This window comes from Manis pentadactyla, chromosome 4, assembly GCF_030020395.1.
Source record: "Manis pentadactyla isolate mManPen7 chromosome 4, mManPen7.hap1, whole genome shotgun sequence".
NCBI classification, from domain to species: domain Eukaryota; kingdom Metazoa; phylum Chordata; class Mammalia; order Pholidota; family Manidae; genus Manis; species Manis pentadactyla.
Window position 1 is genome coordinate 144,138,791 of NC_080022.1, and position 24,749 is coordinate 144,163,539.

Genomic DNA, 24,749 nt, shown 5'->3' on the forward strand with positions numbered 1-24,749 from the left:
CTTAAAAAAGATGATTCTAATATAATAAATTGAGAAGTGAGTGTGAATTTGAGAAGCTTAGTGGCCAGAGGAAGGGCTGAAGCTTTACAGCTGACCAGAGGGGTAAGTGTGAAGTCACTGTGTAGTTGGTGAGAGGTGAATGTGTTCTTAGATACTTATTTCTGTCTTTTAGCTGCTAATAATGAAGGTCTTGATTATGTCCCTTTCAGAGCTTTGTATCTTAGAGTGAAAAGACAACTCAAGAGGAAAAATGCTTAATTTTCTTTATTAAGGACACATTTAATACAAAGAGAATAATAAGTTATCAGGTTTGATAGCTCAATTATAAAATGGTGGTTTAGTACAGCACTGGATTGTACTGTTTCATGGGAAGATGTAGGTCATTTAAAGAATGATTTAAGAGACTCACTGAGTTACTGATTTTCTGGTAACTAACTATGAAGCTAGTAGGGAAAAATATGAAAGACTAGAAATAACATAAGCATGAATTCTGTAGTCTCTTTTCACCAGTGAGCCAAAATTAGATTTGATTCTCTTAAGCTTTTTGGACTTTAGTCTCATTGAAAAATGCTGGATTCAGCAGTCAGACTCAGCAAACATTAAAGTGTCTACTGTGTGTTAGGCATTGTGCTAGGCACTGGGAATAAAAATATGAATGACATATCCTTATTTTTAAAGAGTTCACAGTTTAATTGGTAACTAACAAATAATTTTGAATCAGTACAGTAAGTGCTATCATAGAGATTTGCACTAAGTGCTGTGGGAGCACTGTTCTGTCTGGTGGGGGAAGGGAAGGTTGGAGAAGGTTTCTTAGAGGAAGAGGCAGTTGGGTCTTGAGGGATGATTACCATTTGTTTGGCTGTTTCAACAAAAAGGATTGGAGAGTATAGTGTTTCAAATGCAGAGAACAGCTTGCACAAGAGGGACAGAGCTATAAGAGTATGGACCTGTGAACCAGTGGTTTAATGTGACCAGACCATGGGGGTATGAGGAAGGAATGGAAGGAAGCAAGGTGAAAGATGGGTTGGAATCCAGTTGTGGATGGCCTTGGTGAGGGAACTGAATTTCCTTTTGTAGGTACTAGGGAGTCATGGAAGAGTTTAAAACCAGGTAAGGAACTTGTTCAGATTACTAAGAAAAGTAACACTGTTCACAGTGTGGAAGTTAGATTTAGTTAGAAATTGGCCGCAGGGAGACTAGTTGGTTAAGAGACTGGTTGTGATGATCGCTTGAGAGATATTGAAGATCTCAATTATAGTGGCAGTGGTGTAATTGTAGACAGATTAAAATAAAGAGCTTTTTAGGAGACTAACCAGAAGGATCTTACTGACTTTATGTTATGGAGTATGTAAGAGAGTTGTCAAAGATGGATTTGAAATTGCTTGCTTGGGCAAGTAGGTAGATGAAGACGTCATTAACCAAGTTAGGGAATACAGGGCATTAAATTTGAGGGAAAATGCGTTTGATTTTGGTATATTAGATTTGAGTGTCCTGGGAAATCTAGAAGCAAATGTCCAGTAGACTTCTGGATATTTGGGTCTTGAGTTCATTAGAAAGGTTTAGAATGTATATGCAGATCTAGAAATCATTAGGGTATAAGTAATGATGACCCTGTGAGTGTAAGTTCTGGTTGCTTTTGTTGTTCATTCACATCATCTGGAGGAATTGGCTTTATGGGTATGTGGCACTAAGTACCTTCTCTATAATAATTTGTACACTTCTAACTTATTTTTCCATTTTTAATATGTTATGTGGGTTAAATTAGCAGTTTTTAGATCACAAAAAATAATAAAACACAAAACCTCTCCCCTTAATGGAAAGAATGGTATTTCTCTTAATTAAATACCATTTCATGCTTTAAAGCATATACAGGTGTGTAAAATTTTCAATAAAAGAAAATTAGTGTGCATAGTAGCTATACATCTTTTTCTGTTTTCAGTGGTTTACTAGATTTAGGAAAACTGCCTTGTCTAGCATTAGTTCTGTTATAAATATGGAAAAGAAAGTAATCTGTTCCACTGAATGCCTCAGATTAGAAACTAGGCGATTTCTATGGACCAGAACCTCAGAAGATTTGGTTTGAAGACCACAGGACAATTTTGAACCAGTGCTGTCAGGTTAGTTCATAGTTGGGATTAGGAACTCAAGTTAACTAACTCTGTTCAGTCTTCTGCTACCTCATACCTTTCTTGCCAGTTACTTAAGAACCGAAAACACTGAAGTACACATATCTGATGGTAATCAAAAGATACACATGCTGTTGTTGCTTTTTGGAAGGACAATGTGGTATATAATTTAGGTGCTTTTTTGATAGTTCATGATTTTGAAATGTAAACATGTTTTATGAAAGGAGTATCTAAAGTTGTTAGTAGATTTTAGCTAAGCATTTTTAATATTGACATTAAACAGGACGTCTGGCTTTGAGTGGAGAATCAAATGCTGGGAGTTACAAACATCCCCAGGGTCTCTACTTGGTTCGAGGCTTAACTCTGCATACTTCCCTTTTTCTCCCTTTGCTTGGGGACTTAATGTTAAGAAGAAAATAATTAATTCTGTAGATATGTTATCCTTTTACCTTTACATTTTGGAAAATTGCACGTATACACAAGAGTAGACAGAAGAGTATAATAAGCCCCCCGTCACTCTCTGTAGTAATTGTCAACTCATGCTAATCTTGTTTCATCTGTGTACCCCCTACCAATTAACCCATCCAAATTATTTTTAAACAAATCCAAGATACCATAATTTCATAATTAAATAGTCCAGTATACATCTCTAAAAGATAAGGACTAAAAAAGAAATTTCCCCCCCAAATTCACAAGCATTTTTTAATATCATCAGTTATCCAGTCAGTATTCCCATTTTCCCAGGTTATCTCAGTAATCTTTCAACTGTTCAAAACAGTATCCAGATAAGGTCTATACATTATGTTTTTCACATGTCGACCATTTATCTTTTAGTCTATAGGTTTGCCCTCCATCTCTTCATGTATTTATTGAAGATGTCTCATTTTTAAAATATGCTGTCACGTTTTACTCTTGGAGTATTTCTCTTACAGTATCTGTGCAAAGTAGGGCATCTCTTTTCAGCTTCTTCCCTTTCTTGCTGTCATTCAGAGCAATTGGTCATTCAAGACAGAGATTTATGCACTGCCCACTCTGTGCTAGGAGCTAAGAAGAAGTAGCTAATGTAGCTAATTCCTGCTCACTCAGAGTTTATGTCCCTGTGGGAGAAACAAACAAGTTGACTGTCAGTTATAGAATATAATGTGTTAAGAGTGATGATAGAGGACCTCAGGGTACAGTGGAAACATGTTAACCCTTAAGTCATATTTGGAGGGTCAAGGAAGGCTTGAGAATGGAGGAATGTCCAAAGTAAGGATGATTAACAGCTAGGGAAGATTATTTGACAGAGGAGGGGTCATGGTAAAGTACAAGAAATTTAACATTTTAATTTTTACTATTTGAAATAAACAGCATGTCTTTTTGGAAAATTGGGTTTTCAACTTTATTGTAACAAATAATATTAACATATATCTTTATACAAAGCATTTTTATTTTCCTGTACAACTGCAGGAAATCTCAGAGCAGCTCTGCAACTAAAAAATCAGAACCTTCAAAAATAAACATAAGATTTCTAATCTTTACAGTACACCATCATTTTTCTTGAGGTAAATCTAGAAGTGGCTAATTTCCACTTAAAAGTAGACACTTTTGGGAAGGGTTTAAAAAATCTTTGAAAAGCTGATTCCAAAATTTACATGGAAAGGCAAAGGGACCAAAATAGCCAAAACAGTTTTGGAAAAGGACAACAAAGTTGGAAGATGCACACTACCTGATTGTAAGTCTTAGTATAGAGCTATAGCAGTCAAGACAGAGTGGTATTGGCAAAAGGGTAGGTACATGGATCAATGAATAGCACAGAGGCCAGAAATAGATTACACTGCTAAATATGTGGATCTTAAACTATTAAATAATATATTAAGTATGGCTATTTGATTTTTGACAAAAGTGCAAAGGCAAGTCAATAGAAAAAGGACAGTCTTCTCAACAGCTAGTTGTTGGAACAACTAGATACCTATGGGGAAAAAAAAGACCTCAACTTAAATACCTTAAGAAAAAATTAACTAAAAATCAATCACAGACCTGAATATAAAATGGAAAACTATAAAATATTTAGAATAAAACAAAATCCATCCTACCTTGAGTTAGGCAGAGAGTTCGAGATACAACACTAAAAGCAAGATCCATAAAAGAAAAAAAATTGGTAATTTGTGTTTCATCAAAATTTGAGACTTTTACTCTGCAAAAGACACTGTTAAATAAATGAAAAGACAAGATACACTGGGAAAAAATATTTATAAATCATATATCTGATGTATGACCTGTGTCCAAAATGTATGAAGAGCCCAAAGAGCTCAAACCTCATCAAGAAGCAAACAACACCATAACAACAACAAAAAAAGGGTGAAAGATTTGAATGACTTCACCAGAGAGGCTATATGGACAGCACGTAAGCACATGAAAATGTGCTGAATATCTTAGTCATCAGAGAAATGCAAATTAAAATCATGAGATACGCCATTAGAATGGCTAAAAAAAACAACCAAAGGAGAAAACTGACTAGATTAAAGATTGGTGAGGATGTGGAACAACTGGAACTTTGGAAAACATTGTGAGAGTTTCTTATGAAGTAAAACATATACCTAACATATGACCCAAGTATTTTCCCAAGAGAATCGGCAACCTATGACACAAAAACCTGTGTGTGAATGTTTATAGCAGCTTTATTTGTACTCACAAAAGCTGGAAACAACTTGAAAGTCTCTCAACTTCGGGAAGGATAAATCAACTATGATATATCCATACAATGGAATAGTGCTCAGTAATAAAAAGAAACTCTTCATATATGCAATAATATAAGTGAATCTCATACACATTGTGATAAGTGAAAGAAACCAAGCTCAAAAGGTTACTCACTACATAACTGAATTTAAATGATGCTCTGGAAAAGTCAAAACCATAGAGACAGAGTGGAGTACACATTAGTGATTGCAGGTTAAGGATAGGGGGAGTGTTTGACTACAGAGGAGTAGCATGAAGAAATTTTTGTAGAGTGATAGAAACTGTTCTGTATCTTGATTGTGGTTGTGGTTATATGACTTCATGTATTTATGATAACTCTTAGAACTGAACACTAAAAAGTGAATTTTGTGCATAAGTGAAAAAGTGAGGGCAGAAGAGGGAGACTTTAAAGAAGAATTACAGAAATGTAATTTCCTAAAGATATTTGAGTTTTTTAACTTAATTTTATTTTTTTGAATATATTTAAAATAATTTAGAAGATACATAGTGAAAATTCTGAGTAGAAATGTTAGATCCTTTAGAATTTATTTTACTTTGAAATGCAGTTGTGTGCTCTGACTCTTAAGACTTCAAGGATACTTTGCTAGTTATTTTTTACTGTTAAGTTTGATTATTGTCATGTATGGTACTACTTGTTTCCCTTCCCCACTCTCTTCTTCCTGTTCTAGGACACTGCTGTGTCACCTAAAGGAAAAGTATCCATTTTAGTGCATGAGAAAGTATCCACTAGTGAGACTTACCATGTTTATTGGGGGATATGTGGATCTCATACAAAATCTAGCCAAACCCTCTGTTCTCTCAGAGATTGCTTAATGGTCTGAAGTTTGTACACTGAATATTGTGACAGGAGACATCCTTAATATTCTTGGAAGTTGTGTATTACAGCTTACTAGTGAGTGTGTTCAGATTTGGAGACATTGAGAAAATTGGCTGTAAATTTTAGGCAGTTGAACCATGTCCGATATTGGTTAACAGTATTCCCTCCTCTGCTGGGCATCCATCCTTATCCCTCTGCTATTGCTTTCTTGTGAGAGGCAATTCGAACTATTTGGTATTGTTTCTGGATCATGTCTCTACTATGCTTTTTTTCCCACAACTACTCTGATTTTCCATCAGCTGTCAAATTTCTAAGTAAGAACTTTTATTTACGTAAGTAAGGTCATTCCTTTTACTAGGGGATTGTTGGGTGTCTGGTTAAAGTTCCTGTGTCTCACCTAAACATTCAACTGTTCTTGGTAAATTGTTAATCCAGTTGATCTCTAGTCCTTTAATGTTATTCTTCCCTCACTTTTCTCACAAAGGCTATCAAGTGGAAATTATCTTTACTTCTTCTACACTTAACAGAATTTACTGTATTCATATTCACGTCAAAATTTCCTTTATACTGTTATTCCCTCTGTGACGTTGTTACACCACTATTTCTCTTTCATATGAATCTTTAGTCTTTATGTCTTTTTTCCCCCAACGCTCTGTCCCCACCCTACCTCCAGTTACTGCTGTTATCTCCTGTTTATAAAAGTAGATTTCTCCCAGCTCTCTTCACTTTCTCACAGCTTATGTATTCCTCAAGCACGTAATATGATTTTACCACCACCATTCCACTGAAATTGCTCTGCTCAAAGACTAAATTGTTAAACCCAGGATGACACATTTCAGTCCTTAGTTTATTTTGCCTCTCTGCTCCTTTAAATTGTGACACTGTCCACTCCTGGTTTCCTCTTAACTCCTATTCTTCCTTAATATCATTTGTAGTCTTATAGTCCCCTTTTCTACCATCCATTCTCTAAATGTTGGTGTTCTCAAGAATTCTGTTCTTAGTCACCTTTTATTTTTCACAAGTGATGAAATTCACTGCACACACAGACACATGCTCCAAATATCTATATTTAACTCAAATTTTTCCTTTCTTGGGATGCAATATTAAATTTCCAAAATCCACCTAGATGTCTCATAGTCACCTAGGAATTCATTATCTTTGCCACAAAATATAAATCTTCTAGAGTCTTTGCCTAGTTGAATGTTATCAGTAGCTGCACAGTTACCTAAATCAAAACCTGGGTTTGATCTTCATTCTTCCTTTTCCTTTATCACTCATATCTGGTTGATCCCTAGGTCTGATTTTAACCTTGAATGTCTCCTGAATCTGCATTTTTCTTTCTAACATATTGCCAAAGTCTTCGATTAGACCATTTTCCTTTCTCATTTGGGCAGTTGCAGTGACCTCCTACCTCGTCTACATGCCTCTAGTCTTATCACCTCTTCAGTTGATCCATCCAACACACTGCCATAGAGTGATATTCCTGAGTTGTGAGACTGCTTATCCCCTTTGCCTTTAAGACCCTTTATTACCTGTGGTACCTAATACATAGCAGATGCTTACTTCCATCTTCCTTCCCCCTTTTTTCATTATGTTTTAGTTCTAGTTATTTAATTTTCTTCCAAGGACACTTCTTCCAAACAGACAGACAAACATAATCAACAATCTGGTGAATCTCCTAATTAATCTCTAGGGTTTAGCTGATAGCTCAATTCTTCTGTGAAGTCTTCCTAGTTCCTAAGGCATAATTAATCACTCTTGCTGCTGGGCTTCTCTGACATTTTGTTAACCTGCTAGCATTACATTTACTATTTAAATGTTTTGTTTCCTCAACTGGATTATGAGTTCTTTGTGGGTAGGGATTAGTCTTTTTAACTTTTTAACTTCAGCACCTAACAACTAAGCTTGCCAAATTTGCAGTTCCTAGTTATGTGTTTGGGCACTAGCAATACACTAGCAGTAGATAAACAAGATAAAGTCCCTGCTATTATGGAGCTTATATTCTGGTGAGGGTAAACAGATAACAGACAACTTAAAAATGAATTAAAGATAAATACTATGCAGGGAAATAAAATAGAGTGATATGTTAGAGAATGAATGGGTAGCTATTTTATTTTGGGAGAATAGGGAATACTCTCTGAGGGTATAGCACTTAAGATCTAGGAGAATATAAAGATTAGCAGATCAAACATTCTAGTGCAAAGGTAAGACGTAATGAACTCTGTATATTGGAGTAATGGAAATAAGGCTGTTGTGACTGGAATATGGTGGGTGAGGAGAGTGGTGCAAGAAGCTGGCAGAGGCCAGATGACACCGAGATTTGAAAGCCAGGGTAATGTGTTTCCTTTGGAGGTTTTTAAGGAAGAATATGATGTGGTTTGATTTGTAATTAGAAATAAAATTCTGGTTATTACTGTGTGGAAATGGATGTAGGGGGATCAAGAGTGGAGGCAAGGAGACTAGTTTCAAGGTTCTTGTACTATTTTAGATCAGAGTTTATGGTGACTGGCTTGGACTGGAGTGATGGTAGAAGAGCTATAGAGAAGTAGGCAGATTTGGGGTATCTTTTGGAAGTGAAATTGACAGGACTTGCTCTGGGATTGGCACCAGCCAGAGAGAGTGAGGCAAAGAGGAATCATGGCTAACTTCTACATTATTGGTTGAAGCAATTAGGTAGGTAAATGGTGATGATAATTATTGAGATGGATGAGACTGTGATAGAATGTTATTTGTCAAGAATTCTGTTTTGGTCATGTCAAGTTTGAGATGCTTGTTAGACAGCCATCTGGAGCTATAAGATAGTTGGATAGAAAAGCCATGACATTCCTGGGAGAAGTCTGGGCTGGAATTGTAGACTTGGTGATCATCAACATGTGGGTAGAATTTGAAGTCATGGAATTCAGTTAGGAAGTCAGTCACTAAGGAATAGTTTGTGACTAGAGAAAAGCGGTCTGAAAGAGAAGGAGCAGCCAGTGATAGAGGAGGAAAACCAGGAAAGTGATGTTACAGAAGCCAAGTTGGAAGTCAAGAATATCTTTCAAGAGGGGAGTGAACCTCTGTACTAAATGCTGTCTCAGGTAAGACAAAGAAGTACCCTTGGGATTTGGGAACATAGAGATTAGTATTACCTTGACTAGAACCACATACTGAGGTAGTGGAGATGAAAAGAAGTGTGATTGTAGTAGATTGGAGGGAGGAATGAGATAAAGACACATTTGATCATACTTTAGTTTTTGTACGATGACAGTGAGGTTTTGGAAGCCAATTTCTGAAAACTCCTTGTGTCACTGTTTCTAAAGCCTTACTTGTATTGCAAAGTGGTTATATATTTTTGTGGAGGTGTTATGATCTTTTAATGTTTCTGTACTGTCATTTTAGGTGCTCTCCTGTTTTTAACCAGGGTTATGAGCAGTACAGATATATTGATTGAGTGAATGAGGATTTTTTTAAAGGCTTAGGTTCCTGGTCTTGGGAAAGCAGACTGGCTTGACCTTGGCCTTACAATACATCAGTTTTCTCTGTTGTCAAATGAGGATAAAGGACCAGTTTAGCTCAGTGGGTGGTTGTGAGGCATGACTACTAATGAAAATAATTGTGAAATACTTTTGCAAGTTAAAATGTGCTATAAATGCTAAATAATAGTTCTTTATTGGGATGTTGTGAAAATTAGCAACATACTGTTAGTGGCCTTAAGTTCCTTTTAAGAAAGGTGATATAATTTTATAAATACTACCTGAAGAAAAAATAGCTCAGGATTTGGGAAGAGCTATTGCTACCCTAATTTCTAGAATGTAACAATTACGGAACTGTAATGAAGCAGCCTTTTGTTAAAAGAAAATATTTCCCAAATATTTTTTTATAATATCACTTTAGAGGATTCGTATCACAAGAGTTTTTACCACATTGGCCTTTTGGTTCAAGTGAGGGTATAAATGCCACGTGATGGCAGTTATTGCCAAATATTTAAAGGCCTCATGGTGATGATTTATCTATATTTAAAGCATCACAGCCAGTTAATAGAACCACTCACAAAAAACTGAAAAAGCATTTTAATTTATTTTGGGCAACACCATAGAGACACTTTAATGCAGGCTTAGGTTATGGTTGCAGTTAGGCCTTGAAGAGGGACATGGTGCCATTTCAGGCAGAACTAGCACTCCTTGTTCCACACCTGAGTCGAAATATAGACTTGGTGGCATCATTACCTATAATGTACTTAGAAAATGCTTGAAATTTGAATCTGATGAACTGATTTTTTCTCAGCCTCTAAAGTGACATTAACAGCAGAGGAAAACTGGGATGTGCTGCTTTTCATGTCTCAAGCTGATAAAGGACAACTGAAATGGTTAAGCAATAGTCTGCTGACATGCCCAGAACTTTACCCTGCTGACAACTCAGTTGGAATCTTGTGTATTGTTTTTTTCAGTAGGGACCTGTATACTGCTAATTTTAGAACAAAGTGACACAAAATTCTTAGCTTTAATGGTTGGAATTGAATCTTTTTTCTGGAATTTGAGTTTTCCCACAGGCCATTACCTCTTTGTATCAAGGACAAGTTAAAGGTTTAGCTTTCTTTTCCCCTTTGATGGGGAGACTGTACTTGCTTTTGCTGCTCCCAGGCATTATTTGCTTTTCTTTCACATTTGGTGACCGGTAAAGGGGTCCTTGAATGTCCTGCTTCCACAGCAAAGATGGTTGAGTAAACTTACTTTCTTGGAGATTCTTTGCCTTTGTATTTAGACTGTTATTTGTCTCCGTCATCTGCTTTGTTCATAGTAAAGGTTCATTTTATGTTCTTATTTTAGTTCCTTGGAATTTGATGCCTTTTACCTGTTTCCATTGCACTTAAGAGTTTCCTTCCCAGAATAGATATTTCACGAAGTTTCTTTCTTAAATATTTTTAGGGATGTATAGCTTATGCTGGGCACCCTTATCTTCCCCCCCTCCCTCAGCTTTAACGAGGTATAATGGACAAATGAAATTGTAAGATACTTTAAAGTGTATAACATGATGATTTGAGGTATCCTTACCTTTTTTAAAAAAATTCTGAGTAGCCAAGATTTCTCTGGAAGCTTGCAGTTGGCAGTACTTTAAATTCAAAATACCTTTAGGACTGTATGGAGAAGCATTTACCACTACAAAGTAACAATATGGAATATGTGTTAATATTTGAGCTTATGTATTTACTCTGTGACTTCTGGTTTATGCCCTTTGAAATTTTCCCCTTTGGTTATTTGTCTTTTTCTTATTGACTTGTAAAAATTATTTGTATTTTGTGGCAATCAACTTTTCTTTTTAATGTTGCAAATATTCTTTAAGGCTCTCAATGGAAAGTGAGAGAGCAGACTGTTGGCATCAAATACTTATCCAAGATGGTGTTTGGTTAAAATGTTTGCGTTGGTTATTTGAGCAATAGTAAGCCTCTTTTGTCTCTATCCTTCCAAAGATGCATGGAAAATCTCCTTCTGTCTGAAGTAAAGTGTTGGCTCTTGGTTATATTGCTTTTTCTGGCTGGCAAAACCTTCTTTTTGTTTTCTGTCTTTTGACAGATGATAGGATTGTGGGGAAACAGCGTCCAGGGCTTTTTCAGGAACTCTGCCATTTTATCTATAGGAGAAGCCATTGGCTTTGGCTCTAGAAGAGAATTGGCTCTGCATTTAAAGATGCCAAATCATGCTTGATTTGCAAGTTTGCTGTCTCATTTTGTGTATGTGTGTGAAACTTTTGCAGGAGATGCTGGCTTTTACTTTTTCTGCCATGTGCTATGCCATGAGTATGAGAAATTTACCCTCAGTATAAGAAATTAACAATTTGTCCCTTCTTTCCAACTCCCCACCCCAGCACATGTGATCCAGATATCAGATATAGCAAAAGATGAAACAGTCATTTTGAGGAATAGGGACAAATAGAGCATACAAATGTTTCCATTGTCCTTCTGGTGACTTTGAGCTTTAATTCAGTTTTTTAACAGTTAAAGTCTTAGCTTTTTCTATGTAGGCTTGAATTATGTAGGTGTGGAAATGATTTGCCAACCAAGATGTTCCTTGTCTTTAGAGAGGCTTTTCAAAAGGCATCAGTGAAAGCTAATTGTTAGATTACTCTATTTCCTAGTTAGGGAAACTTAATTTGTGTGAGACAGAGCACATTTAGGAAACTTCTACTTAATCATTTACCTTTGACACACTCTTTCAGGGGAGTATAATGTAATTTATCCTGATTTCAAATGAGAAATTTTTATTACCATGTAAGCATTCTTAACTCCAGTTGTGTCTGTTACCTTCATGCTTTTTAAACTGTTGTACAGTTGATTTGAAGCCTGGCCAACTAGATATTTCAGCAGATCTTCCACACCTGTTAATATTTCATGCCCCTACTTTCTATAAATAACAGTTTAAAGATATTTTCTAGGTATAGGTTATTTCCTTTTAGATAAAGGTGGGTAACATTGTTACAAGCCAGTTTGGATAAACTGGTTCATCTAGTGTGAATTATTATATGGACACATGTTTTTTTCTCCCTCTGCTAGAAATGCTTCCTCTTCTGTCCTGCTCTAAACCCACAGTCTTGCAAAAGTTGAGGTTTGGTTCTCATGTTCATTCTTTGTTGAGTTTGCTTTTTTTTTCCTTAAAGCTTGTGTGTCTCCCCTCACCAAGTCTAAGCGCCGTAAAGACAGGGACTGTAGCTTTTTGTTTTTGTCTCTGGGGTCTAATAGAGGCCTGGTCTATAGGAATGCAATAAATATGTGTTGATGTGAGTGAATGAATGAGTAAACTGAATTCCCAAAGATACAGTGAATGGATTTTACACTTTCCTCTAGTGTCTGAAAGAGAAAGTGCAGCCAGTAAAAAAAAGTACTGAAAAATACCTTGCTATGTTGAAATAATAGTTAAAGGCATTGCCTTTTTTAAAAAATTAACTTTCACACTTGCTTTTTCATACTTGCTGTTTTATAGTCTAGTGAATAAGAAGGTTTCTTATCAAAGTTTGTTTTGTCTCATGGGTATTTGAATTCTGAAAAATGTCACGTAGTGGGGTCTTTATGGGGAAAATGCATTTTTAATTGTGTTCAGCTTCTGTTCAGGATAGCTCATTGTTATTCTGAATTTGTTATTTCATTCTACTGAAAACTGTATTTATTTTTATTGGAGTAAATTAAGTGTTAAAAAGCACCCTTTTTTTTTTGTAAATGTCTTTTGGGAATTTTGCAAAATAAAGTACTCAAGAAATTTTGAAGTGCAGTGATCAGACTAGATGGATGTTAGCTAAACTAATTTTCAGTACAGCCCATTGATCTTTTTCTTCTGTTTCTGACAGGTAATGTGTGTGATGTTTTCATCTTTTATTGATTATGAAAGTAAGATATGTTCAACATGGAAAGTTTAAAAACTATAAATAATCTGAAATTCCATTACTTAGCTAATTATTGACAGTACAAAATTAATGCATGTTTATTTTTCAAAAGATTGAATAAAAGAAGTATTTGAAAAATTATATCCTTTACTCCACACCCTTCTTATTTTCCTCTCAGTGGTAACCACTGTAGACAAACTGGTGCATGTATTTCCAGATATTTTCTTGGACCTCCAGATTATATAATATTCATATTTGCTTAAAAAATAGGCATGATTTTATAATATAATCTGAAACTTGATATTTTAAAACTTTTTATTGAGGTAAAATATACATATAGGATGTTAAAACCTATACAGGCTTATGTTACTCTACAAGAAGTTATGTCAAAGAAATAATCAATCTTCCCATGTTTTCTTCCGTCTGCTACTTCTATAGCTTTTCTTCTTCCTTCCTAATTACAACCCTTTAGTAGAATTCATGCCTCATATCGAAAAAATTACCGAGTATCATAACTCTTCCAAGTGGTAAAGATACCTCAAGACAAATGCTGGGCATAGAAGCCACAGGGCATAAATCTGCAAAGAAGTAAAAAGCTAACCTTTTCAAAGAATATTGTTTTTCTCTCACCAACTTTACATTTCCCTGTATGGCCCGGGAAGATGGCTGGTTAGCCAGAGACGGGTAAGATTCCTCAAGGGAGGAACAACCTAAGACAGGCACAGTCGCAGGGGGGCCATCAGGTGAGAAATTGGGGATCAATAGAGGTGAGGCTTAGGACCTCATCCCCCCTGTTTTGAGAGAAATCTTATGCATCCGTGGATGTTTTGTTGCCCTTGTCTAGCTTGGATTAATACTTAGTCTATAGGCACAGACCTGATCATCTACATTTGCCCTCTTACAGCACTAAATTATGTTTTCTACCTTTATCTTGCATCTACCTACCACTTCAGCATTTCATTAAAAAAAAAATAAGGGAGAAATGTGGGATTCACATATAAATCAAGTATAAAAATCAAATGAATAATCATATCTGACTTGATTGTTTATAGTTCATGATGCGTGATCAAAACCAAAAGTTTCTGTGATATGACTGCCCTTGCACTGTTCACCATGTAAGAACTTATTCACTATGTAAGAACTTGTTCACCATGTAAGAACTTGTTCGTTATGCTTCAGAAGATTGGAGACTGTTGAGAATTAGGCTTGGGGTTGATTAATGATTGTGCATTGAGTCCCCTATACAGAATTCTTTGTTAACAACCATTTGATCAATAAATATGAGAGATGCCCTCTCAGAAAAAAAAAAAAGCTAAAAACAATTGAAAAAAATATATATATATACACATATAGGTAAGTGTCCATAAGTGTACCCCTCAATGAATTTTCACAAATTAAACCTACTTATGTAACTAGTTCCCAGACAAGAAACATCACCAACCCTCTGAGGCCCCTCCTATCGGTTTGTCCATACTATTGAAGCATAGAGTGGATAAGTACTTAGTACTAAAGTGGCAGAATTAGAACTTGGTTATTTATTCTGTCTTGAAAATAAATGAAGAAAGTTAATGATATCAGCTTTGGTGGCTGTTATGAGAACTTGGGTGATATAAGTGATTTGGACCATTCTTTTGCTACAAAGTTTACTATTCTAAATATTGAGGACTTTACTATGTATGCCTCACTGTGCAAAATTGGGAAGAGAGAAAATACAAAGGCAAATATAAACTCTGAGTTACAGTCTAAATTAGGCAAACCATATATTAGAAAACAGAACAATTAAGTACTAAATTGTGTAATAATGATTCAGAAAAGGAATCACTGTAGACAGCATCAAAGAAGGCTCACAAGGGAGGTGGAATCTGAGCCAGGCCTTGAAAAATAGGATTTAAATGGAATAGTTGTAACAGCACAAGTCATGGCAAGAAACTAGAAATGGTGAACATGAAACACATACAGTAAGCAAGCAAATCAGTCCTTCTGTGTGGAGAAAACATGCTGAAGAAAGGTAGGGAGTAAGTTTGATAGGATAGTGCCAGATTATGGAACATGTAAAAGCCACTGAGTGAAAACTTGGCTGGATGACATAGGCACCAGAGAGCCATAATACAGCATAGTGAATAGGAGTATTAGATTTGGAGCCAGGAAGGTGTAAGTTTTAATATTGACTTTTCTATTTACCAGCTGTGACCTAGAGCAGATTGTTCAGCCTCTCCGAAACTCAGTTTCTTCATTTGTAAAAATGGGGGAAGTATCTATTTCATAGGTTTATGATGATAAAACAACCAGCCAACCGTAGTTTTTGACACAGGGCCTTGCATCTAGTAAATGTGCAATAAATTGAACTGTTTCTGTAGTTCTTCTAACAAGAACAAATGGATGAAAGCCATGGTATGTGGAATGAAGGAGACTAGAAAGAAGTCATAGTTACCTGGCAGACATGGGTAGTGGTAAGGGTAGTGGTAAATAAGATAACAAGAGTGCATTTGAGGGACCTAAAAAGAAATTGGACTTGCATTCATCTTTAGGAAGAAACTTTTTGGGCTACCCTTGTGATCTTTTTTAATTCAATTAATTAATTAATTGATTGATTAAGGTATCATTGATATACACTCTTACGAAGGGTTCACAAGAAAAACCATGTGGCTATTACATTCACCCTTATTATTGAGTCCACCCCCATACCCTATTGCAGTCACTGTCCATCAGTGTAGGAAGATGCTACAGAGTCCCTGTTTGTCTTCTCTGAGCTACGCTGTCTTCCCCGTGACCCCATACAGACCATGTGCACCAATCATGATACCCCATTACCCTTGTGATCTTTCATCAAACAGTTATAATTCCTCTGGTTTCTCAGACTATATAGATACTTTGGTAAGATGCTGTTGATATTTTAATTTCAGTTAAGGTATTTGAAACTCCTTAAGAGTTTCTTGTTTATATTTTAGAAGAGAATATTAGAATTTTTGTGTGCATTATTCATTTGTCAAGAACATTTGTGATAAAAATGGCAAGACTGGTATATTTGTTTTTGATGTCTTGGCAAATTAATTGGTGCTTGAGTGATCTTGTAAAGTTTTAAGGTTTAGTTTCTATTTAATTCTTCAAAGAAAATTGCTTTTATTAAGAAGGCTAGAGTCTAAAGGAATGTACTGACATAGACATTTCCCTTAGATATCAAGAGTATCTTTTAGGTCAGCTATTTAAAACAGTATTTTCTTGAAGTATTTTAAGTTTAATTATTTTAATATGGAAAATGCCAGAGAATTGAATGATGAGGAGGAAGTGTTGTAACTGTTTTGTGCTCTTGAGAATTTTTCTTTTAGGTCAGAAGACCGGGAGGGACTAGACTCACCTGCTAGCTAATCTATTAGACTTTTATGGGCAGAATTTAAAATAAAATGATTTTCACATTTGGTTCTCTTCACATGGACCCAAATGAGTGCTGGCCTATGAGACACCATTTAAGTTCCTCTATAAATCTGTTTAAGCCAGTCTTAACTGGGTTAGAAGAAGGAGCTGGCTTTAAAATGGGCATGTCATACAGCTCCTTTTCCATCTTCTAAGAGGACTGAGGTTATAGATATGAAATGCTTTGAGCTCTGCACAAAAAAGGGACTTATTTTATTTATTAAAAAAATTATAGTAGTATTTGAGGAACTAAGTGGGATTGTAGACTGATCTGCTTAAGATTAGCTGAAAGAACTCTGTAGACAAAAATGACAATCTAAGGTAATAGCTTGCCTTCATTGACCTTATTTTTTTTTTCCTTGAATGAGCCTCATGTACTGCTCCACCATTATACCTAAGAAAATATTCTGTAGACTTTAGAATATTCCATCCCAACAGTTATGCCCCTAACATTGGCATTAGTGATTGAAGTGTTGATGCAACCTGCCAGTTATGCAGCAGGGTTGCTCAGTTTTTTCTAGTATTAGGTATATGGCTTGAACAAGATTTAGGTTTGCTTCTTGATTATACTCAAACCTGCTAAAGGGAGTGGTTAGCTTGGGTTTAATTGGATATAGATGTCTTGTATCTGACCTGGGTTAGTCAACTGTATGTTTTTGGTGTTTGTTTTTGGAAGGTGATTTGATGTTTTCCGTCTCCCATCCCGCCAACCTCCAGATACATACCTTCCCAGTACGTCCCCACCACTAAGCCCTTAATTTCTGCGTCACGGGAAGCTGGAGTCTCTGACCGCGTGGATTGATGTGTGTAGTTAATCTAATATGCAAACCAAAATCTACGCACGGTTATGAGAAAGAATGGTTGACTAGTCTGAGAAAAGAAGGGCGAGGCCGTGAGGCCTGGGGAGCATCTTTTTACCATCGGTGTCTCCCACTGGCTACTGCTGTGGAGGTCTGAGGCATTCGGGAGGTAGCGCTTGGATGGGGGTCATTCCTCGTTCTCAGGCAGAGTGGGCCGGGGAGCGGGAGAAGGGGCGCGGCATCACCTGGCCCAGCTGCGGGACGCCTGTCGGCTTTGAGGTGGGGGCCAGGAGAGATGGGGGCAGCTCTAACAAAGAGGAGCCGCGCGTGGGCCGGGGCCGCGGGTTGCTGGCCTATCCCCGACGGCTGACCTCCCAGAGGGCCTCCCCAGTTGGCTGCTTGGCGGGTCGCTCCGCTGGCTCCCTGGCTCTCCATTGGCTGTTCGGACAGGGGAGGCTCGCGGAGGGCCGGGATGGAGTTGAAGGAGGGGGGGCTGGCTTCCGGCGGCGAAGGGGAGTGAGTGGCAGCCAGCTGGGGGAGGGGGTGTCGGCGCACGGCGGAGTGCTGCGCTCGGAGAGCCTGGCACCCGGAGCAGCCGCCTCCCCCTCCCCCTGGGCCCCTAGAGGTCCCTTCTCCACCATCCTCCTAGGGGTGGGGAGCCCAGGAAGGGCTGAGCTGCCCCTAGGCAGGCGGAGCGGAGCCGGGAGCCCCACCGAGCGCTGCGGAGCGACTCACCTCCGTTCCAGGGCTCAAGGTGTGTGTGTGCTTTTTCTAATACAACTCCGACTTCAGCCGACTTAACCTTGTGAGAAAAGGGGAAATGGAATGGGCAGTAAGAACTCCACATCCTATCAGTTTATTTTGATTTTCTAATTCTACCCTTCATCCTTCTTTCCCTCCCTTCATCTCACCCCTGCAGCAGGGTAAGGAGGTTCAGGACTCTGATTTCTTTTTACTAATGTGTCAGTGTCGGTCGTGTAGTAAAATGAACAGAGAAGAAAAGATCTTTATTGTGTGGCATCTGATGCAGTAAACTGCAAAGAGAAAAAAAAAAACAGACCAGGAGTGGGTTTTGGAGCTGTACTGCATCCGTGTCCATTAAGGTTGTCCTCACCATTTTCTTACTTGGGGACTGGGTTAATCAGCAGAAACCATCTGAGAAGGAAAGAGGTGCTAGTGGAAAGAGAGAGCAGCCCCCGTCAAATGGTGGTTAAAGAAAATCCTGGTAGTTATTAGCGACTAACTCTTGCTAAAATCTCTTCCCAAGTACATTGTCACTGGCTTTGTGTAGTACTCAGTCCTGTTGGAGAAACATCGCTCTAGAGCAAGCAAACTTACCTTGCTGTTGCTGAAACTTGAAAGTCTTATTCCTTCATCCGTTTATTTATGTCCAAAGGTTCTCAGAGGGATTAGTTTGTGTTGTCAAAAAAACAAACTAAAAACTTAAAAAAAAATTTAGATGAATTTTATTTTTGAAGGCCCTCCCCTGTCAAACTTTATGAAATTGGGCAGCCATAGCATTACAATTTAAATTATATTTATCTTTTTTGAGTTCCTTTGCTTCTATAACTTATGGGTCCTTTTGTTTCTGAAGGACACAACTCTTCACCCAAAATCAGGAATCTCTTCATAGATTCTCAGTTGAGGGAAGTTCTCAATTAAAGATAGAAAACCCCAAATTTATGATTTTAGAAACAAAGGGTATGCATATGTGGTGTGTGTATGTTATGACAGTATTCATGTTTGGACCAGATTTATCTTCATGTTGATGAGCAAGTAGCTAGAGTACCAGAAGAGTTAGATATAATTTTTTTTGGCAACACTTTTGTAAATATTAATGGAAATGATTGAGAGTTCATTCTGGTAATCTAGGTTCGTTTTCCAGAAATTGTTCTACTGGAGTTCAGTTTTGAAGACAGAATTAATATGCTGGAGCTGTCTTACAGTTTGTTGAGTTTTTTTTTTTTTTTGCATTGATCTATAGATTTCTGTCCAGTAAGGAGCAGTTTGGGGTGAAAATAAGTACTATAAAGAATAGAGATAATGGGATAGGAAACCATCTCAGTTGTGAAAACTTATTAGGGGTCAAGAAACTTACTATACTTTTTTTTTCCTTTTATATTTTAAGTAGTCATAGTATAGAATTGTGCAAAAAGAAAAGTAGATTCACTGGTAAACCTTTACCAGATTTGGAGTTTTTAGTTTATTATGCATTAATCCCTTAAGACTCCATGAATCACATTTAAATGAAAAAAAGAGGATCCCCCAGATGTTGTTCTCCCTAACCTGTTACTGAGACTGAATTGTTAAAAATCACTAATTGAAACTTTTATTTATACACTAGCTAGTGTATAAAACAAAGTGCACTTTGATGTCTAAGCTATAGCAAGTTGAGGGAATGACAGATAGCCACTTGGAGGCAATATTAAAGCATATACAGCTTCAGCTTGCTTCTGCCGAAAAACAAGTTGCCCTCCTACTAGGTGTTTTTTTTCTTTGTCTACCCCTGGGCAATTAATACAGCTTTATAAAGTTATACTTTGCTCGCTTAATTTTTTTATATCTCTATTTTCTTGACTGATTTTTGTGATCAGTATTTTGCATGGTACTATGATTTCCCCAGAGAATTTCCCCCAGGAGACAAAAGGCTATGTATAGAACTAATCATAGGTGTATCTGCACTGATCTCTAAATATTATTTAAGGGGGGTTGGAAATCTCAGATTTGGTCCTCTGCAAGGAAGCAATTATGTGAAGCTGTGACTTCCCGTAATCTATTAGGTTGAGGGGACATGGTGCTGCTGAGGTTAAAGTGGCTGATTTAATTTTCCTTAAGTCTGTTTTTATCCATCCTGTTTATTTCTGTGAGACACAATTTAGAATATGTTAAGGAAAAGGGCCCTATATTCTCTCTAAAGGGAGACTCAAGCCCAATCCCACATTCACATCAGAAGTATAAAATGATCCCCTTGAGAAGGTAAAGAGAAAGATTGGACCCTTGACATCATTTGATTCTTATAATAAGCAGCCTGAATGTTGTAAAGTTTGGAATTGGGAAAAGCTTATTCAAGGTGAGAAAATACTAGAGGCAAAAAGACCTAGGCATGCTGCTAAGGGAGAGACTTAAGAGACAATGAATGCTTAGGCTCTAAGTACTAGATTGACAGCTTTCTAGAGTGATTATTTATTATGTTACTTAGCTTTTTCCCAAGAGATAAGAAAATTTCTATTTTTCAGGCACATAATAAAAATTGTACCATAAAAACAGAGACAATGAATGCATTCATATGAAGATGTGGCTGGTGGTAGTGTTTTAGCTATTGGGTTTTGTCAATCAGGTGTCTGAGATGGTATTTTGTGTGTATCTGATCCCTCCCTACCCCCCATTGACTCCTGGAAGATGACTCTTTTGAGGAAGTTGTTTGCTTTGAGTCTGAATCCAGAGGGTAGAGAACTTGGTAGAGTTTGTTATCTATTTACAGCTCAGATAAGGAGGTGAAATTGATTGCTGATCAGTTACTGAACTCTTCCTAATGAATGGTTGCTAGGCAAACTGCATCTAAATCAGTTTAATCCTCAGTAGTTTACAGGTCCTCTCTTGGGGAGAGCCAGAGTTGCCTTTCTAATGATACTGCCCTTTAAGAAACTTGTTGAATGTATATGCTGCTCAGTGGCTTAAAAAAAAAAACTAGAATGACAGATATATGGCTCTCACTTCACCCATCTAAGGTAATTTAGCTTTTGATAACCTGGGTCAGCACTGTCATTAATGCCTCTCCTGGGTCACGTGGTAGGTGAGGTTGCTTTTCAATATTAAGTTACCACTGTGTTTGATTATCTTTGGTTTTGTAACTAGTAAGGCAGTGAACACACGCGTTCATTTGGCAAACAAGCCAGTGATAACACTGCCCTTGGGCCTGGATGGTTGGAAAAATAGGACAGAGTAAACAAGTGAGGGCATAAATAATGAATCTTACAACTGAACCCAGGGAGAGTGAAGGAGATTATCCTCAAAACTGTTCAATCTGGCAGTGAAAGGGGTTCACTGAATTGATTACCATGACTGTTTTATACTGCACTTACTACGGGATTGTCAGAGCCATTCAAAAACAGTTGCCTTTAAGTAGAAACTTTTAACCCATCTTTTTCTGTTTTTTTTTTTTTTTGAACCAAACACTTAAATTGATCATTTATTTTTTAGAATACAGACCATGGCTTCCTCTCCCAACTTTTTTCTGTATGTTAGCATTCTGAATACTGGATAGTCCTTCTGTCTGGCCAGATTTTAGAATTTTGCTTAGTTAGACTTTCATTATCTGTAAATATATATGATAGTAGAATAAGAAAATAAAAGCCCAAGCCTGGCTTAAAGGAAGTCTTTGGTACCTTGAGTGAACATTATAATTTTAAATTAAATGTGCGGTTGTAGGGTATAATTATGTAACAGCTCACAAAAGCTTAAGACGAGTTTCTTCAGCTCAAGAATCATTTCCAGTATTAACATAAATGTTTTTACTTTTGGATTAGTTTTCATCCAGTAAATTGAATAAGCAATCTCTTTGTGGTCTCATCATTTCTCTGAGATAGGGAAAACTAATTCCCTGAGAATGTCTAAATAATTTAGAGATTTGGTAGTGAAGCCAGACCTAGAGCCAAAGTCTCTGGGTCCTTCCCTTCTCTGAATTTCTAGTACATTTAATTCTTTTCTCCAAGAACTCCTTTCAGGATCCCTATTTGAAATGATTTGAACGAGAGAGGATCTCAGCTACCCTGAGAAGCTGTTCTTATTTTCCTAGTTGTGAAAGGAGTCCAAAGAACAAGGTGCCATTTATAAGTCAAGAGGAGGAGGAAGGTTGAGGATGAGGTGTTGGAAGAATAAGAGATGTAAAGGAAAGGCCAAATTGAAGTTTTATTATATTTGGTGCTGATGGATCCTAGGGAAGGAGCAGTGGGCTGATAAGATTAAATTCAGTCATGGACTGAGTTTGTTGTATTTCAGCCTAGCTGAAAAGAGGGCATCTTTACTAACATATGGCAGAACTCTGGTTAAGGGTTTACTCCTAATGAGAGAATACAGTCAGTTTTTGATTATTAATGTAGAGGGACAAATAAGCCAAGTATAAACAGGTAAATTCCAAAGATATTTGAAGCCACAATTTTAAGCAATAGCTTTAACTTCTACTTTTTAAGTGGGATTTTCTAGCTAAACAAACTGATAAGAGATTTGTTTTCTTTCTCTGGTCATTCAAGAGACAGTAGGTAAGATAGCCATGAGCTTGAATTACTCTTAGTTTCTTAATCATCCAAACTAGTATATAGCTCAGTACTAGACCTGGTTCAGCTCATTTAGTATCCTTGAGACTGTTTTATTTAATATTTTAAGACTTGACCCTTGTTACCTAATGACATTGAAGTCTTATGGAGAATTGAGTTTTTTTCCAAGTAAATCATAGATAAACTGGCTCTTAATACTGGCATGTAATCTTTGTTAGTAACTTCTGCCCTCGTGGTATATCCAAATCATTCATCATATATGGAAGAACTGTAGATAGCCAAGCCAAAGAAAGAGCTGTTACCAAAGTAAACCCCTCTTCTAACACTGGGCTGTATGTACTCTAATGATGGGAGCTGATGGCCAAAATGAAATCCATTTAGAAGTCAGGTTGTGATTAAAGAAGTCTTGTAAGTTATGAATTCAAAGCTGAGGATTTCCTTATTTGGTGGGAAAATGTTACCTGTTTCTCTTGCTCTATTTCTTTCTTTAATGGAAAATCAACTGAATATTACAGCCGATTTAAAAGACAAGATTTCCATGACCAATTGCTAATTCTTTGCACTTAGCAAAGTAGTTTTGAGGATCAGTTGCTGATACAAGTGAAAATCAGAATTTATGCCACTTTTGCAAGATTGAAATGATTTAGACAACATCGTTATTGCTTTGGAGGAGAAAGCATAGGCATTATTAGTCATAACTTAAATTTCTTCTTTCCTTCCAAAAGCTAAAATACATTGCATTTCATTTATCACTTACTATATGAAGGGTAGGACTTACTCTATTTTGAAAGGAAAGGGACATCAAGACTTAGAGAAGTTAAAGGCACCTCATCCCAAATCATAGTATATTAATGGGAAAGTCACATTTCCTGGGTTCCTAAATGGGCCCTCTACGTTACCCAGTTATTCAGATGGTTTTACTATTGTGAAAACATTAAGTTTGTAGCTGTGAAGGTACTGGTTTGGTTTTTGCTTATTTTATTCTCCCAGAACCTCTTTTCATTCACAGAAAAGTGGGACCTGTGGATTAATGAAGAATCCATATCTTAGTTTGAACCTGTCCTGCCAGGTGTTACTGTGCATTCATTAAAGTCCTTTACAAAGGATTTTGGTATTAGGCTTCATTCAGTCCCTGTGAGGTATGGTGCAGTTGGACTGTGATACTGTGTTAGAACTTTCCCCAGAGAGACAAAATGAAACTTTCCTTTTAAGAAAAGTCCTTTGTCTGTTTCCATAGTCCATGGCAAAAAAGTTGCTTTTCAGCAAGCTGTATTTTAATTTTTGCCTCTTCTCCAAGCTAAACAAATGCCCTAACTGAAATGTGTCATTCTTATCATTCATAGTATTTTGGGAGGAGGTTGTTTTTTTTTTTTTTTTTTGATATCGTTAATGTACAATTACTTGAACAACATTATGGTTACTAGACTCCCCCTATTATCAAGTACCCCCCACATACCCCATTACAGTCACTGTCCGTCAGCATAGTAAGATGCTATAGAATCATTACTTGTCTTCTCTGTATATACTACCCTTCCCGTGTCCCCCCCTGCTGTATTGTGTGCGCTAATCGTAATGTTCCTTTTTCCCCCTTATCCCTCCCTTCTCACTCATCCTCCCCAGTCCCTTTCCCTTTGGTAACTGTTAGTCCATTTGGGGGGGAGTTTGTTTTTTAATGTACCTAGGAGTGAGAGGCTGATGCCACTTCAGCCTGCAAACCAACTGTGTATCTCTCAAGTGCTGTTTCTACCAAATTCCTCCATCCTCCTGTCTGTCCACATGTGCTCATCTCTCAGTGCCTCACACTTTAAAGAAAGTACCATTGCTCAGCCAGGGAAATGGGTAGTCTTTATCAAAGTCAGAGTTGTATCTAACCACAGTGTGTGTGTGTGTGTGTGTGTGTGTGTGTGTGTGTGTGTGTGTGTGTGTTACTTTGTTACATTATTGCTTAAAGATTATTTCAGCATTACAGAAACAAGATTCTACTCTTCAAAACAAATTGATAAATTGTTTCTTATTAAATGTTCAAGTGCCTAAGAATTAAATTTGAAATGATAGGGGAAAAACCTGTATTAGTTATAGTTTAATTCCTTAAAAAAATCTGTTACGTAATTAAAAGCCATACTTCTGTCTTGCACTGAAACCAGCAGATAAGCCATGGAGAAACTATAATTTCTCAGTGAAGGCCACATTGACTGTGCTATTTAAAATTGCTACCCAATCCAGTAATCATCAT

The 24,749-nt window shown here is 37.0% G+C and overlaps 1 protein-coding gene across 4 annotated transcripts in view; it reads left to right on the forward strand.

Moving 5' to 3' along the window:
* Positions 1 to 24,749, forward strand: part of FAM222B (family with sequence similarity 222 member B) — a 63,345-nt gene that overhangs the window by 4,313 nt on the left and 34,283 nt on the right. The window contains exon 1 of one of the 4 annotated variants that reach the window (XM_036889796.2): positions 17,733 to 17,997. The exons of 2 other annotated variants lie outside the window; for them this stretch is intronic. The gene's annotated coding sequence lies outside the window, so the exon portion shown is untranslated. Of the gene's footprint in view, positions 1 to 17,732; positions 17,998 to 24,749 lie in introns of those variants that run through there. One more of the 4 variants, XM_057501105.1, reaches the window with a different exon arrangement.